The following is an 18101-nucleotide window of genomic DNA, read 5'->3' as shown; positions in this document are numbered from 1 at the left end:
TAATGATTTGGTATATTTTATAACGTTTTTTAGAAAGTGGACTACTGAGAAGTTCAACATTTTTAAAAGGACTGAAATTTCTAAAATTTACACCTGCTTAAATTATAGCTTGTTTTGTGAGATGCTCAAGAAAATCTGAATAGTGATTGGATGACTAAGGGTTCAAACTCTTGTGGGTTAAGTTGTCCAGTGCAGAATGGTCAAGACAAATCTTTCCAATGGAGCATAGAAATGAAAAAAAGAAAAGAAAAAGAAAGAAAGCAGCAGAAGTGGAAAGTTTGAAGAGGTAAGGTCAGCTCATTACACTGTAGGTGAACTCACAAATGTGGGTTGTAAATGCAGATTAATTCCCAGAAATGTCCTATGAATGTTCGAATTAGTAATTTTAGTTTCCTATAGTATATGATGGTAAAAAAAAGAAGTGTTAGTTGAAGTTGTGTCTGACTCTTTGCAACCCCATGGACTGCAATCCTCAGGATCTTCTGTCCATGGGATTCCCCAGGCAAAAGTACTGGAGTGCATAGCCATTCCCTTCTCCAGGGGATCTTCCCAACCCAGGGATCAAACTAGTGTCTCCTATATTGCAATCAGATTCCTTACCATCTGAGCCACCAGAAACCCTATCTTATGGTCAAGTAGCTGGTATTGCAGAGAGATATTGTGACCCCTTTAACTGAACACTCAGGTGAGCTAAAGGATCACAGTTCAGTTCAGTTCAGTCGCTCAGTCGTGTCCAACTCTTTGCGACCTCATGAATTGCAGCACACCAGGCCTCCCTGTCCATCAACATCTCCTGAAGTTCACTCAGACTCACGTCCATCGAAAAGAATCACAAGAGGCAATGAATTCAGAGATTAAGTGTTTAGGTTTCATATTGAGAGACTTCATTTTGTCTGTGCACTATCACTGGCTAGCATTTTCTTATGGTCAAAACATTTAACCTACCTATGGCCCTGCTTTCTTATTTAGAAAAGGAAGTTAGTACTAAGAGGTAGGAAACACTTAATATTTGTTAAATGAAAGCATCTTTTAGAATCATCTGTTTTCTCTAACTTATCATGGGAAAGCCAATAGGAATTGGAGAATAAGGAAAAGATTACTGCCTCTCTCCATCAATTTAATCTCCACTTCTCTTAGACACAGGGAAGCACATTTAGAATTTGCTCTTTCATTGGCTTTTTTATCTGCTTTACCTAATCATTTTTAAAAATATAACCCATGGTATTTCCTACAACTGAAAGAATTATGATGATGGTAATTTAAAATATCAGTAATGGGACTAAAAATTTCAAATGTATAACTGTTTTAATTTTTATATTTATATATATGTACAGTTTGAAGATGTTAGGTATAACATTTACTCAGATATCGTGTTTCATATCTCTAGTAACATTCATCAGTGTGGTGTTAAGTCACTCAGTCGTGTCCGACTCTGTGTGACCCCATGGACTGTAGTCCACCAGGCTCCTCTGTCCATGGGATTTCCCAGGCCAGCATCCTGCAGTGGGTTGCCAATTCCTCCTCCAAGGGATTTTTCTGATCCAGGGACTGAACCTGAGTGTCCCACATTGCAGGCAGACTCTTCACCATCTGAGCCACCAGGGAAGTGTGCATAACTCTATGCTAAAAGTCACTGGTATGTGAACTCAATAAAGCTGTTAAAAACTGTATCATCATCAAAAACATTTTTCATCTGCTTCTAAAAAAGTTGAATGCTAGAGCACTGCTTTTCAAGATTAACTGAGATGATGTGGAGGGAAGCTGGAGTAAACTTGAGTGGCAGGGCTAGCACTAAGGCAGGTTGCCAGAAGTCAGGCTTGCAGTTCAACTACCTGTGGCAGGGCCAAAACCTCCAGGTGCTGGTGAGCCCTACCTACAAGATTCAGTCCTGTGGACACAGGAGCCTCTCACTTGCATTTCCCAGCTCTGTGGCCCACCACCCATCCCTACACCTCACACTTCTGCTTCACATTCCCTCTTTCCCTGTACACACTCACTCCAGCCGCAGTAACTTCCGCTGCTGTTCCACCTCTCCAGGTTGGTCCCTGGACTAGGACCTCAATGCCTGGCTGCTCCTTCTCTCTGGAATGCTCACAACTCCTGGCACAATTCTCTCCTTCACATATTTCAGGTTTCTATTGATACTTACCCATCAGCTCCTCAGAAACCATCCTGTCTACAAATATCCCTGACTAAAAACCCCAACCCAGGGATTGAACCCAGGTCTCCTGCATTGCAGGCAGATTCCTTACCAGCTGAGCTACCAGGAAAGCCAACATTTGACAGAAGTATGTTTGAAAAAAACAAAATTATTTTTCTATAGAGGCCTCAGTAAGATATATTTGACTTATCTTACCTGAAGAACAAAAGGTGACTGTTTGGGAAGAAACACATATTCTGAAACTAAAAGGTACAAAATGTATAAGCAGAGATATCAATGCATATTATGGAAAATAGCCACGTCAGTAAGATGTGAAATTTTGTGACTCAGGGAAGACAAACTAAGAAGTTTTACCAACAGTAATGACTGAATCTATGCTCATTTCCTTTAGCATCTAGGTTTAACATATTTGTGTGTATGTTAGTTGTATCTGACTCTTTGCAACCCCAAGGTCTGTCCATGGAATTCTCTAGGCAAGAATACTGGGATGGGCTGCCATGCTCTCCTCCAGGGGATCCTTGCAACCCAGGGATGGAACCTGTGTCTCCTGTGACTCCTGCACTGCAGGTGGATTCTTTACCACTGAGCCACAAGGGAAGCACATTTAAAAGTTCATTTGAAAGATCCATGCTAAAAATTCAAGTCTAATAAGATTTTCTTTGATTCGGGAATAAGAAGGAGAATAGATATGCATGCAAAGCAGTATCAGAAGTTCACCTTACCACAGTGGGAGTACACTCAACAGCTAATTTGTTGGGTACATCCATCTTTCCTATTAACCAATAATCAGCTATTTTTTCATGAAAAAAACTTACTATCCTATAACAATACATCTGTTCATTTAGCTTAATTAAAAATATAGGCAAATAATTTTTTTCCTTCTGTTTGTCTTTCATAACCCAAAGGAGACATTTTTGGTTTTAAGACAGTTCCCTTCCGTCTGAAATCAGAGCAGATGATAAGTCTTTCACTCATTGCTTTGTATCCCTTGCTCTCCAGTACATAGTACCTGTCAGTGGTTGCCAAGCAACCATGACAATTGTGTGGTTCACATACACTGGGCAAGCATTCATTGCCATTATGCTGTATTGTTATGTGCATGCCTGTGCATTTGTGTTTAAATAAGAATACAACTATGGAATCTGAATAAGAGACTTATAATAAACAAGGATAAGTGGAGACATATGAAACCTTTACTAAGCATCTGTCACCAACTTTAGGTAATATAGAGGTCTTTGATGTTGATTCTTTATGAGTGAGGATTCCAAGAAAATTGATCTTTTTATGAAATTTATAAAATTGTATTTTTATATCTATAGTCAACCTAATGAGTATGTGTATTCGTGCATTTGATAGGCTTAGAGGATGAAGGATTTTGAAGGATAGTGAACATGCAGGAAAGTGTTGCAAGAGAGGGCTGTCAAGATTGTAGCTATAGAGGTAAGGGGATTCTCTCATCCTAGACCCTCATATCATTGCAGGCTTATTCACAGGCTCTTCAGTAGCCATCTTCATTGCAAGCTTAGGAAGAAAAAAGTCACAGTGTGAAGTGAATGTGTTGAAAACCTGTCCATCTGAATGAACCTAACTGGCCAGGAACCATTGTTCTATAAGTGCCATTTCTTAAAAAAAAAATAATAATCATAATTTTAAAAAAGATATTTTAGAATTGGGACTGAAATAGGGAGGAAAGAAAAAGATCTGAGATGTTAAACATGTTCCTTTTTTATGAGACTAGCTCATAAGAAACATTTTGCAAAAAACATACTCTTTATACAGTTATCAAGGCTTTCTCACTGAGTGTGGTATCAAACTTCAGTTACTCATTCCAAAAGCTATGCCACTCTGTGACCAATTCTGTCACCAATCAGCTTGATCTTTGACCCCTAGCTAGAGACAATGCTTTTATGTTTACTTGAGTATACCTTTTCATAGCTTACACACAGATGAATTTGTTTTAAACAATCTTGCAATTTTCTAAGACTCCATTTACATCTATATTTAAAAGATATTACCTGGAAGAAATATTTAACCTCTTCTATTTAGCCTCATAGACCTATGATCAATAAATAAATCCTATAAGGATGCAGGTATTTGCTCCTATTTGTTCTCAGAGATGTCCTACTATGGAGGACAGGATGAGAGGTTTTCAAGAAAAATCACTGAGTAGTTTTCAAGAAAATTACTGTTTGAAGTGTGAATATCCTACTGCTATAAAAAAGATGGCTTACAGAGTTTGTATATGTATATAGGTGTATATACATATTTATAAACTAGTTTAATTTTATATACATGGTTTATTTTAATGTTGATTTATCTTAAGTGAATTAAAATTTTATTATATTATATCTTTAATATAGTTATTTTAATTATGTCTATATAAATTCATTCATTTAAAATAAATAATTTATCAAATAATATTTGTACACAGTGGTAAAGATGTTTCAAGGATAAAGGGGAAATCCCAAAGGGAGTATGGGAAACATTAAACTTTGACACATTGATAGACAAGATGATGTCTATATAATTCCCTACGAATCTAAAATTCTGTGGTTCTATGAATGGTATTTAAGTAGCGCCTAACCTGGGCCTTCAAACTCATGCAGCATCAGAAATTGTAATATCAAGAGAATCTTGAAAGGGACTGTGACTAATTTCTCTGGGACTGAAGGAGGAAAGGAACAGGCCAAGTTGACTCCATCTTGAAAAAGAAGGAAACTCCATCTTACATTCCCAGTGAACTTTGGACTGTGTGCCTGGTAGCCATGCGGATAGCATACCTAAGGCAGAACAGGCCTCCCGGACTGATAAACACCAGATTCTATACCAAGATTTCCCATTGCCAGAAAGAATGTAATAATCCCCTATGTAGCCAATCACTGGAGAAGGCAACGGCACCCCACTCCAGTCCTCTTGCCTGGAAACTCCCATGGACGGAGGAGCCTGGTGGGCTGCAGTCCATGGGGTCATGAAGAGTCAGACATGACTGAGCAACTTTATTTTCACTTTTCACTTTCATGCATTGGAGAAGGAAATGGCAACCCACTCCAGTGTTCTTGCCTGGAGAATCCCAGGGATGGAGGGGCCTGGTGGGCTGCCATCTATGGGGTCGCACAGAGTCGGACACTACTGAAGCAACCTAGCAGCAGCAGCAGTCAATCACCTTTGTAATCTTTACGGCACCCATTGGTGTAGGCTAGAAAGTATAACCTGCTGACCCTTCTGGTTATGAATCATGGCTATAACCTGATTGTATCTCCCTTTAACATTTTCCAGGCTAGGTTTAAGGAATTTGGGGATGGGGGCTTGAGCATGTACACTTAAGGTATATAAGGTTTTCACAAAAGTGGGTCGGGGTCCCTGGCTAAAGAGGAAACTCTTCCTCGGACCTGCTGGTGTAATAAACTGCACTCCAGTATCCATGCTGTCCTTCTGACTGAGTTTTTTTCCCAGAGCATTTGGCTATAACAGGACTAGGTACTTATTATATGTATGTATGAGACTCACTTCAGAATATATACCTAAAAAGGGGTTCTGGTACCAGTTCCAATGCAGAGAAGGTTCCCCCCACTACCCACCGCAAAGTTCTGACCACCTGCTGGATGTCCTACAATTTAACTCAATTCTGCCACTGTCTACCCAGAGATAGCATCAGATGACATAGGTTAAGGGCACAGACCTACAAGACTGCCCTCCTTCTTCCTCTAGGCACAAGTCCAGGTTATCACCTATGCTTATGATCCCCAGTTAAAAATCAGACGTTTTCAATACCCTCTCCTTCGATTCAACTAACTTGCCAGAGCAGCTCACAGAACTCAGAGAAACAGTATACTTGCTGGATCACTGGATATTACAAAGGAATATCATTTAGGACGAGCCTGTTGGAAGAAATGCATGGGCCAGGGATGTGAGAAAGGGCACAGAGCTTCCATTCATTTTCTCTTGTGCCATTATCTCCACATCTCTACATGCTCACCAGTCCAGAAGCTCTCTGAACAAAGTCCTTTTGGGTTTTTATAGAGACTTCATTACGTAGGCATGGTTGATTACATCACTGGCCATTGGCCGCTGATCCAACCTCTAGCCCCTCACCCATACCTAGAGGTCAGGAGGGGTGGGACTGAAAGTTCCAATCTTCTAATCATTTGTTTGTCTCTCCCATCCTTCGGGGCTTTCTGAAATTCACCTTATTAACATAACAGAAGCTATTAATACCTTGATTGTTCCTAGCACTTAGGAAATTCCAAGAGTTAGGTGCTTTGTGTCAGAAATCATGGACAAAGAAACAAATATTTCTTACAATCCCAATAAAGCAGAGGAAAATGAGTGCAGACAGCCCAGTCACATCAACCTGATTACTTATCAGAGCTCTAAGAACGCAACAGTGATTAGGACATTTCCTTTACTTCAACTTAACCAAAAGAAATAGGAAATATTTTTGAAGTATCCGAAAGAAAAATAACTCTCCAGATAAGTAAATATCCCGTCTTAGTATCAGTGAGTACACAGTAAAGCAACGCTACTTGTTATTTTATTCTGAGATTAGTAAGAACTTCCAAATGTATTTATGGGCAAGGATGTAATTTTACATGGCAAGCTTTCCTTGAGATTTCATGTATACAAGATGTTGCCTACTGAACTTCTACTTTTTTGTGTGTGTGTGACTTAGTGTACTTAACTATCACATTAATCACCATAATACGCCCAAATTCAGGAAAATATATTGTACTAGAGAACAATAAGTGGTTATTTTAATAACCATATATTTAATCTTTCATCTGTTTCCAAAGATTGCAAGTATATTTTGTTGCTATCACACATTAAAGTTTAGTGCCTGGAAAACAAACAAACAAACATACAATTGTGCAGTTACTTATATGTTCTTAAACATTTGTTTTCTAATGCCAGGGCTGAACCTGTTTATATAAAACCTAAGATTTACATGACTAAATAAAACTACTTTAAAAGATACTGATAAGGTTACAAAATCATGTCACATCCAAAATAGGACATTTTCAAAGGGCTTATGTCTGTGAATTGCTCACTGAAGCTAGAAGATAAGTCAACAGGAATGGCAATTATGAATTTCAGAAAAAGAAGAAAAAAATAACCTCCCCCCTTCTTACATTCTCGAATGATATAGAGTCACATTTTAGCTTTACCGCAGATGATGGCCAAGTCAGACTGTGTTTTCACACGTGCTAAATGAGAGATGAGGAAACAGAGAGACGCCAAGAGTGTTAGTATGGTGGCTCTCTTTCCACTGTGAGTAAATTCACTGAAAGTTATAAATGAGTTACATTGCATGGTGCTTCTCTTTGTTGAAAATACTTTAGCTCAGTATTATCCAAACAGTTCTTAAAAGCTCCCGGGTCAGTTGTCATCATGTGTGTGCTCTATCATGTCTGACTCTGCAACCCCGTGGACTGTAGCCTGCCAGGCTCCTCTGTCCATGGGATTTACCTGGCAGGAACACTTGAGTGGGGTGCCATTTCCTCCTCCAGGAGATCTTCCCCACCCAGGGATTGAACCTGCATCTCCTGTGGCTCCTGCACTGGCCGGTGGATTCTTTACCATTGAGGTACCTGGGAAACCCTAGGTCAGTAGCTATTATACTATTAGAACAATATAATATAACAATAAATAGTATTATCTAAATATGACAGAAGAGAAAACCAGAGTATAGACCTTGGGAATGTAACTCAGAGAAGTTCATGGAGCTCATTAGCTGCAGAAGCAGGAAGAGTTTGGAACCTGGCATAAGACTGGCATGCATTTATTGGCACAGCAGCCGGACAGCTATGTGATGTCTAGTCGTCTCCATCATCTCTCCAAACCTGTTTCCTATTTTTTAAGGTGAACTACAACTACATTTGTCTCTAGGTCACTGGGAGGAATTAAGTTGAATTAGATAACATTTGTCATGGTGCTTGACATGTGGCCAGCTATTGAACAAATTTTAGTTCCGTTCCTTCTTCCTACCTCCAAGTCTTTATTCCCAAACCTGGTTTTTCCATTGTTATACAGTATCTCTCTTTAGCAAAACTATTTCTAACTTGAAATAAATTGGACAGGTAATACTTACTAGGTCCATTAAAAGGAAAATACTAGCTCAGGCTTAGACACTAGTAGACATTGTACAATGCATCAGAGCTTCATAGAAATGTTTTCTGGTTCTGTCTTGTAATATCTGATATCTCAGTCACCTACCAATATAATACTCATTCTGCTTCTGCCTATGACCTGCTTTATAAAAGTATTTCAACATATGGACCTTTATGGACTCTACAGAAGACAGAGCAATATATATATATATATATTTTTTTTTTTGTAAGTAAAAAATTTCCAACTTCCACAGATGTTTCTCCCTTCTTTGGAGACAATAAATATATTAGCTTGGAAGTAAACAACAAATAGGATATTAGAATCCACTTTTGTGCTACCTTAAAAAAGTGTTATGCTGTTGAATTATTCAAGCTGCCATGGCCCATTAGTATTATGTTTCTGGTAGAGTATTTTTTAATAAATACTTCATAAGAGCTAAATTATACTCCTCCCACTTTTCTACTATACGAATTTCAAGAGTGGCCATAATTATACTAGTTGAACTCACGTAAAAACTTATTCATAGAAGCAAAATATATTAGAGAAATACCTCAAAATATACTCACTGCTCTAAAGTTCAATGCTTCAATAACAGTTAAAGAGAGAATGAAGAAGCAGCTTCCTTGGGTTAATATGTGTATGTTACTTACAGAAGGGTGATCAAGGCAAGATTATTGAGTTTGTTTACTCTTAAGTTCATCAGGTCAGTCCTGTAGCATTTGCTATATGTATATACATATATATTAGATGTTTATATGTACTTCATATAACCCCCTCTGTTCTAGGCATAGTGTTATATTGTGACATAAAAAAATAAATAAATAAAAAAGGCATAATACACCTGGCCTGACAGGGCTCATGGTCTAATAGGAAGAAAGATAGAATTAAAATAAAAGATAAATTATCAAAATATTCAATACTTTCCAAATTTCTTTTATCTAAACACCTGTTTTTCTGTTTGTTTCCTTAGCAAATGTTATATTGAATTAGAAAATTTAGGTTAAAATGCATCGTTGCTCAATACGCAGCATTTCAAAAATAAGTTTCCATTAAACAAAAGACAAGTACTTCATATGTTTTGGAAATAGCCACTTTTTAGTAAATTATCAACTTTGGGAAAATTGTCATGCACATATAAGTCAGTTTCTATGATGACTAAACATTATACATTCCTTATTACCAGTTTCAGAAAGGTGTGATGAAAATTCAAGTGCTAATCTTAGAGTTCCTTTCTTCTTTGAAAGTGGGCAACTATGATGATCAGTTCTCATGCAGCGGAAGAATAAAGATCTTAAAGATTATCATCTTTATTGTTTTTTATTTTTTCCAGTAATTTCTCAATGTTGACCTAAATCAGCAGGCTTTATTCACAAAATTCTTACTGACTCAATGTCATTCATACAGAATCTCAGCATGTTACCAATGTCTATTGACTTTTCTTACTTAGAACTCATCTTAACAATTTGCAATTTACTTTAAAAATGGTTTTGTTGCCTCCTAGAATACTACCCTTGATTACTTTTCCTTAATCCTTTTAGGAAATTAGTCCCATTCTGATACTTTACTCTTCCTCTGAGTGTTAAATAGGAGATCATTAACTCTAAGATTGTGTACTCGATATCTTAGTTTTGTCCTAAACTCAAGAATTTCACAGAGCCTTAGCAGACATTTATTGATCTGGATACACTGTCATGTACCATTCAGGAAAATATAAGAAATACTACTGAACACTTATGGTCCCCCATGGAAGCTTCTAATCTGAAAGTATTTAAAGTTCAATAAAGATTCATAGATTAAGAAATATATCAGGGATAAAAAGCACTATGTGTGCTTGGGACTAAAATTGTTAGATTTCTCCAATGTGCTAATGTGTAAGACTCAGTTCAGTTCAGTTCAGTCACTCAGTCATGTCTGACTCTTTGCGAACCCATGAATCGCAGCACGCCAGGCCTCCCTGTCCATAACCATCTCCTGGACTCTCTAATACTTTTTCATACTCTGGATTGAAAGTGATGCCAATTTTATTCAGTTAGCCATCTTTCAGGGAGTCTTTTTGTATTCTAGGATCCAGCTGAATCTGGACATGCTCTTTTAGGAGACATGGAGTGAAATGCAGAATGGCTAGAAGGATCACAAGATGGATCTTAAAGTTTCTAATTAGAATAACTTTTGTCACCTCTTCTATTTCACTGGTCAAAGCAAGTCACATGACTGAAACTTATGATAATGGGACAGGTAAAAAAATAGTAATATTCCTCTTCAGTTCAGTTCAGTTCAGTCTCTCAGTAGTGTCTGACTCTTTACGATCCCATGAATCACAGCACACCAGGCCTCCCTGTCCATTACCAACTCCCGGAGTTCACTCAGACTCATGTCCATCAAGTCGGTGATGCCATCCAGCCATCTCATCCTCTGTTGTCCCCTTCTCCTCCTGCCCCAATCCCTCCCAGCATCAGAGTCTTTTCCAATGAGTCAACTCTTCACAAGAGGTGGCCAAAGTACTGGAGTTTCAGCTTTAGCATCATTCCTTCCAAAGAAATCCCAGGGCTGATCTCCTTTAGAATGGACTGGTTGGATCTCCTTGCAGTCCAAGGGACTCTCAAGAGTCTTCTCCAACACCACAGTTCAAAAGCATCAATTCTTTGGCGCTCAGCCTTCTTCACAGTCCAACTCTCACATCCATACATGACTACTGGAAAAACCATAGCCTTGACTAGATGGACCTTTGTTGGCAAAGTAATGTCTCTGCTTAGAGACAGCTAATAGAAGCAACGTGATATTAGGGAGAGATATATAATCCTATTAAAATTAAGTAACAAATTACTGGAAATAATAATACAATTTGTCATAGATTAACCTTTGGTTACAAGTGTCATTTTCCTCCCTTTAAAGCATATGTAAAATATTTATTCCTATACTAGGAAGATTTTCAATAGACTCAAAAATTTAGGATTTTTAATAATTAATATGAAATAGATGTTAGGTTATTTGACTTTCATCTAAAAAAAATTGTAGGGCAAGGACAAGATAATTGCTATAAATGCTTCCATTAAGAAAGAGTCAAGTAGGAGGCATATAGTAGACATTTGTCCATAATTATTCTAAAGTCTTGTTGGTAACGTTATGTAGTAATGAAGCTCCAGCAATGTTCCCCCATAGTTGTTTTTCCATTGATCCATGTCTTTTCTCCTAGTTCCACCTCCTGCCTGACCTTTTCTGTATATTATCTTTGTTGGAATGAAATTATATGGAGAGAGCTGTTGCTTGCCTATAGAAAGGGGAATTTGGGTAAAACCTAACTTTGTATTGAACAATCACAATCCTGTTTAATCCCCTTGAGCTCTTTGACTAGTACAAGTTTCTCAAGAAAGCTAGTTGGTTTTATATGTTTTTAATCCCAGTAAATTCTGTATGCCAAAAATGACGCCCACTCTTCTTTTTGATATATGCCTCTTTCTCCAGACTTAGTTACAAGATACTGGTGTTTCAGGTTTCACTGGCAGATTTTCTTGCCTTTAATATTATTTCCTTGACCATACTTAATAAAGCACATTTTAAAGAATTTTTCAAGATTGTACTCTTGATTTGAACTTAAAGTTGACTCTAATTAGCTCATTTCTTATTATAAATTTCTGTCACATCTATGCTGACTATCTCAACTTGGGCTATGAGTTCCATGGCATTCCTATCTGTTTGCATTTGATAGGATAAGAACATGGCATAGACTCTTATCAGAGACCCACTTACTATAAGTTTACATCTTTCCCTGGACAGTTGTCCCTCTAGTTTCTGCAGGAGGTTAGTTCCTGCTCATTCCTAAGGATACCAAAATCTGAAGATGCTCAGCCTCTTATAAAATGATGTAGTACACTCTCTGTATCCATGGGTTTCACATCCACAAATACAGAGGGATAGATTGTATAACTCTCTTTTCCCCCATTTGTCAATACAGGAAAGTTCTATCTAGTTTTGCAGGTTGGAAGTATAATAGTATTAATGAGGAATACTGATTTGAATAATCACATATTATTCCAAGTCTGTTATTTTATTCCTGAAAAAAATGTTTTTAAAAATATAGTCCATTTTTCTTTGTGTTCTGTTCTGTTCCCTTAAGATACTATTGGTGGATTTTTTTTTTTTTTTAAAGAAGAACATGGGCACAGGAAACTAAGGAAAAAATACAGCAATTGTTTTTCTAAATATCATCCTCCTACATATGATCTTATTAAATTTTCTTTCCTCCCTCTGTTACTATTGCCATTTTTATTTGCCACAGAGCTGAATCAGAAGCTATTTAGATGAAGTTAGGTATAACACAACTATATTATACTAATTCCTTTACAACGAGGATTTTTATGAAATATTAAAAGTTTGTTTCAGTGAGAAGCAAGATGTTGTATAAGTATAGTTATTTTTTTTATCCACTTGGGTGTTCTTGTAATGTCTTTATTTGAATATGTTAGTAAGACTAGTTCCTAGCATAGTATGGAGAAGACATACTTCAAAATGAACTTAAAATACAAAGTTATGAGTAAATTGAGACAAAAATATCTTATGAGAAGGTATTAGATGGTGAATCAGTCTGAGTCCAATCAGGAGTGGGATTTGTAAGTTTATTGTAAACAATAATTAAGCGTAACAGAGGACTGGAGTGAAGAAGGGCTGGTTACATTCTTAAAGTGTACGAGGAGGTACACACACACACAAGGAATTATTGGGGGCATAAATTAAGAAATAAAATTTGAGTAGTAAACAGGAGGGAGTTCTGGGCTCTCTGATATTTGCTAATAGCTGTCAAGTTAAAAAAAAATGTGTGCGAGTTGTGTATTAAGTTTTATTTGGGGGCAAAATGAGGACTGTAGTTCAGAAGACAGAACCTCAGCGCTGAGAAATTGCTTCAAAGAGGCAGTGGGGAAGGACAGTATCCATGTGATTTTGGTAAAGGAGAGTACATGCATTACTTTCTCTCTCTCTCTCTTTTTTTTTTTTTTGGTAGAAAGTTTCTGCTGGTCTCATGAAACTTCTGCTAGTCATGAGAAACAGTCATCACCATGAAGGATTTTAATGCTTTTCTAGATATGAGGTGATACAAGAACTGGGTTCATAAAATCAGCGACTGAGAATATCTAACTCTCTGAAGAGCAGTCCTACCAGTTTTCCCAGAGTGCCTTATTTCCGCTTTCCACCCTGAACTCCTCCTGGGGGTGTTAAAAGTCAGTAGCATCAGTACATGATTTAATCCTTGTAGAGAGATAGACGGCAAGCACCATGGCAAGTGCTAATTTGTAGTTGACCTAGCAGGAAGCCAAGAGTCATTTTAAAAGCTACTTTCCTGATGGCTCAGATGGTAAAGAATCTACCTAATATAGGAGACTGGGGTTCAATCTCTGGGTCAGCAAAGTCCCTTAGAAGAGGAAATGGAAACCCACTCCAGCATTCTTGCCTGGAGAATTTCATGGACAGAGGAGCCTGGCAAGCTAGAGCCCATGGGGTCGCAAAGAGTTGGACACAACTGAGTAACTAACTTCCATTTTTCACTACTATGAAAGGTGACAATGTCTTAAGCAGGTACAAGATAAAAGGTACAGATCAGACTCTCATATTTAGCTTTGAATCTTAAGAGAAAATGTTAATCAGGAAAAAATTTTTTCCAACACAGAAAAATGATCATAATAACTTTTTTTAAGCCACAGCACTAGATAGGAAAAATAAATAAAATAATAATAATAACTTGAGAGAGTTTGTAACTCAGACTCTTTATCAACAATGTTTTGGGCTTAAATTTACATTACAAAGGCATCTCAGAGAATCTAAAGTCAATAAAATTAACTAAATATATCCTGAGATAGGAACTCCTTGGATGCTTGGCATGAGCCAGTGCAAATCCTTAGTAGAGGTACTCACCATCAACAAAGACCCTCAGCATTTTCTCTGCTTGAGATGAAACAAATATTAGTTCAAAATCCAAAGTTAAAATAACAAAACACGTTACTATAAGAGACAATCATCAGACAGATATAAACAAAGCCCAAGGGCATAAAAAATGTGTAAAATATTTAAGAAGATAGAAAAGGACAGTTAAAATATATATATAAACAATGAATCAAAGTCCTTTAAAAACATAGATAAAATGTGAAAAGAAATTTTTAAAAATAGAAAAAATCATTACAAACTGAAAATTTAATGGACAAGTTATCACACGAGAAAATAAACTGGGATAGAAATCTGAAGAAGTTATTGAATGAAGTGAGAAGAGACAAAGAGATGAAATATGACAGATGAGGTATAGACAATAAAATTAAGAGATCTAAATTAAATTTAATTAGAGTTTCAGAGGAAATATTAGGAATTGGTGGCAATGATATGTTGGAAAAATAACTGAGAAGAGGTTAGTTAGGCAAAGGAAAAGTAGAATTGGGACAGAGGTGTGTTATGGATTGGTTTGTGACTTCCTACCGAAAGTTTATATATTGGAACTTTTGCTCCCAATGTGATGGTATTTGAAGATGTGGCCTCTGGGATGGCACTTGGGTAAGATTAGGTCCTGAGAGTGGGGCCCTCATGATAGGATTAGTGGTCTTACAAGGAAGAAGGGTATCTCTCTCTTTCTCTCCGTGAGCACACACTAAAGACACAGCGTATGGAGAGGTAGTGAGAAGATGGCCACCTGCAAACCAAGAAGAGGGTCTTCACTCGAAACTGATTAGCTGGCACCTTCATCCTGGTTTCTCCAGAACTTTGAGAAACTCCAAACAGTATGCTGGTTAAAAATTCCATCTTGACTATATTGCAGAGTTCAAGTTCAGGAAAGAAATGAGCCTAGAATTCTATGTGGAGGCTAGATCATGAACAGCCCCACCATCTATACTTGAATAGTTTATATCCAAAAGGCAGGAGGAGCCCTTAAAGAATTTTAGATATAGACTTCATCCTAGGTAATATTGCAGTGTTTAGGTAAATATTACATTGAAACCGATTGTGACTTAAAAAGTGAGTTGCTCAGTGTCAGCAGGATGGCAGACTAGGGCACTCCAGGCCCTCCTTCCCACACAGACACCCTGAAAGTGAAGTGTTAGTCACTCAGTCACGACTGACTCTCTGCGACCCCATGGGCTGTAGCCCACCAGGCTCCTCTGTCCATGGGATTTCTCAGACAAGAATACTGACATGGGTTGCCATTCCTTTCTCCAGTGGATCTTCTCCACCCAGGGATCAAACCTGGATCTCCTGCATTGCAGGCAGATTCTTTACTGTCTGAGCTACCAGAGAAGTCACACTGAGTTAACAATAATGACAGTCTGTGCTCATTCCAGACTCTGCCTGATGTGCACCCACACTTCTTTCTGCAGTGAATCTATGATGTCCCTTAAATAAGTGCCTCGTCTCTTATTTTTAAATTCTAAATTTGAGGTTGTTGTTATTTTTGTTAAACAACCACCCTCCTCAGAGCTTATGATTTCTCTGCTTAGGAGCTTTTGATACTTTAATGGATTAAATCTAAATTCCTTGGTGAAACACTTTCAGTTCAGTTCAGTCACTCAGTCGTGTCCAACTCTTTGCGACCCCATGAATCGCAGCACGCCAGGCCTCCCTGTCCATCACCAATCCCGGAGTTCACTCAGACTCGCGTCCATCGAGTCAGTGATGCCATCCAGCCATCTCATCCTCTGTCGTCTCCTCCTGCCCCCAATCCGTCCCAGCATCAGAGTCTTTACCAATGAGTCAACTCTTCACATGAGGTGGCCAAAGTACTTTAGGGCTTTCATAAGAAACCGTAAGTAACATCTAGTCTCATCACCATCAGCTCCCAAATATCTCAGATTTTATGACCCAGGACGACCTATTAGATTTCATGTTACCATTCATTTGCAGTGCTATCTAGAATGTATGCAGATTCTGTAGTCAAATTGCCTGAGTTCCAGTTCTAAGTCTTCCACTCACCAGCTGTGTAACCTTATTGTGTTACCTGCCTCTCTACGCCTCAGTTTTATTGCATATGTAAATGTATATTGGATGCTTAATAAGTATTAGCTAGTATTGTGCTTAAACTGGTCTTCTCATTCTTTACTCAATTTCAAAAACTCAATGTTCCCCAATTATATTTTCTGGATTTTCCTCAGGGAAAAATAAAAATTCACCAGCTTTTTATTTCAAAAGTCCTTCCTATACAGCTTTACTATCTATTATCGATCCATTTGTCTATTACTTATTTTCTTTAGTTTATAAATCTTCCTAAGTAGATGGAAGACCTGAAAACAGGGATCATATGGTATTCTCTGTGTTCTCAATAGCTAGCTACTTAATGAATAGTTGTTGAATAAATGTTGAAACATAAAGGGACTGAATTATCAAGAAAATCATGCAAATTATTAATAAATGATTATAAGTAATTAGTAAATTTTTAACATAGTACTTTATTTTTCAATGTTTTATTTACTATTTCCTTTTATAAAAATAATACAGAGTATCATTCAGAATGATAAAGTATAAATGTTACCATTAAAAAAAAAAGATAGAGAATAAGAATTCTTGCTGCTTGATTATAAAGATGTAGTACAATTAGATTTAGTTTCTTCCCAGTTTAATTTGGTTTGTCCCCTTAGGAGATATTCATTCACCATATTTAATATAGCTGTAACTCAGCATAGTAAATATTTTCCAAAATAGAAATCTTAATGAGTTGAAGACATGCACCAAAATATTCTGATTTCTCTATAAAAATACCTTGTTTTTATTGTACTAATAATGCTTAAGAGGCAAATCTAATTTCCTAAAGTGATTCTGCTTAACCATTTTACTAAACAAACAAACTCAGTTTTGATGCCAACAGACCAAATTTAGATAGGATTTAGAACCTGTTTTTAAATAAATCACAAAAACGAGTGAAATAGGTATTATTTTTATAATTCAGTTCAGTTCAGTTGCTCAGTCATGTCCGACTCTTTGTGACCCCATGAATCACAGCAGGCCTCCCTGTCCATTACCAACTCCCAGAGTTTACCCAAACTCATGGCCATCAAGTCAGTGATGCCACCCAGCCTTCTCATCCTCTGTCATCCTCTTCTCCTCCTGCCCCCAATCCCTCCCAGCTTCAGGGTCTTTTCCAATGAGTCAACTCTTCGTATGAGGTGGCCAAGGTATTGGAGTTTCAGCTTTAGCATCAGTCCTTCTAATGAGCACACAGGACTGATCTCCTTTAGGATAGACTGGTTGGATCTCCTTGCAGTCCAAGGGACTCTTAAGACTTGTCTTCTCCAACACCACAGTTCAAAAGCATCAATTCTTCAGTGCTCAGCTTTCTTTATAGTCCAACTCTCACATTCGTACATGACCACTGGAAAAACCATAGCCTTGCTTTAGGAAATAGCAGAAAAAGATTGTCCTGTTGGAGTAAAAGATTCTTTGAAAGAATAACAAATTTGATAATAAATTTGGATGTCATATGGGCCACCTATTAAAGATCAAGTAGAATAATTAAAATTATTTTTTCTCAAATTATTAATATCTGAATCTCTTGTCAAACACAGGTATAATCATGGAGTGACTAATCCTAGAGAAAGGCTTTGCAATGAATTCTGCTTGTACTGTTTGTCATAATAGGCTAGTCATGTGGCAATAACAAATTACCCTCCAAATTCAATGGTTGAATTTAATGAAAGTCTCTCTCCACCAGCATAGATCTCATGGGTATTAGCTAAGGTCTCTGAATATCATGGCCACCCTGGGACACAACACTGATGCAGACTCAGTTTCTACACATGCTTCCATTAATGTGAAGGCAAAAAAGAGTACAAACCACACTCTGGTTTACGATAGTATAGCCTTGAGCTGAAAT

The sequence above is a fragment of the Ovis aries genome, chromosome 2 (genome assembly GCF_016772045.2).
Source record: "Ovis aries strain OAR_USU_Benz2616 breed Rambouillet chromosome 2, ARS-UI_Ramb_v3.0, whole genome shotgun sequence".
Classification (NCBI taxonomy): domain Eukaryota; kingdom Metazoa; phylum Chordata; class Mammalia; order Artiodactyla; family Bovidae; genus Ovis; species Ovis aries.
Note: the sequence above shows the minus strand (reverse complement) of the source record.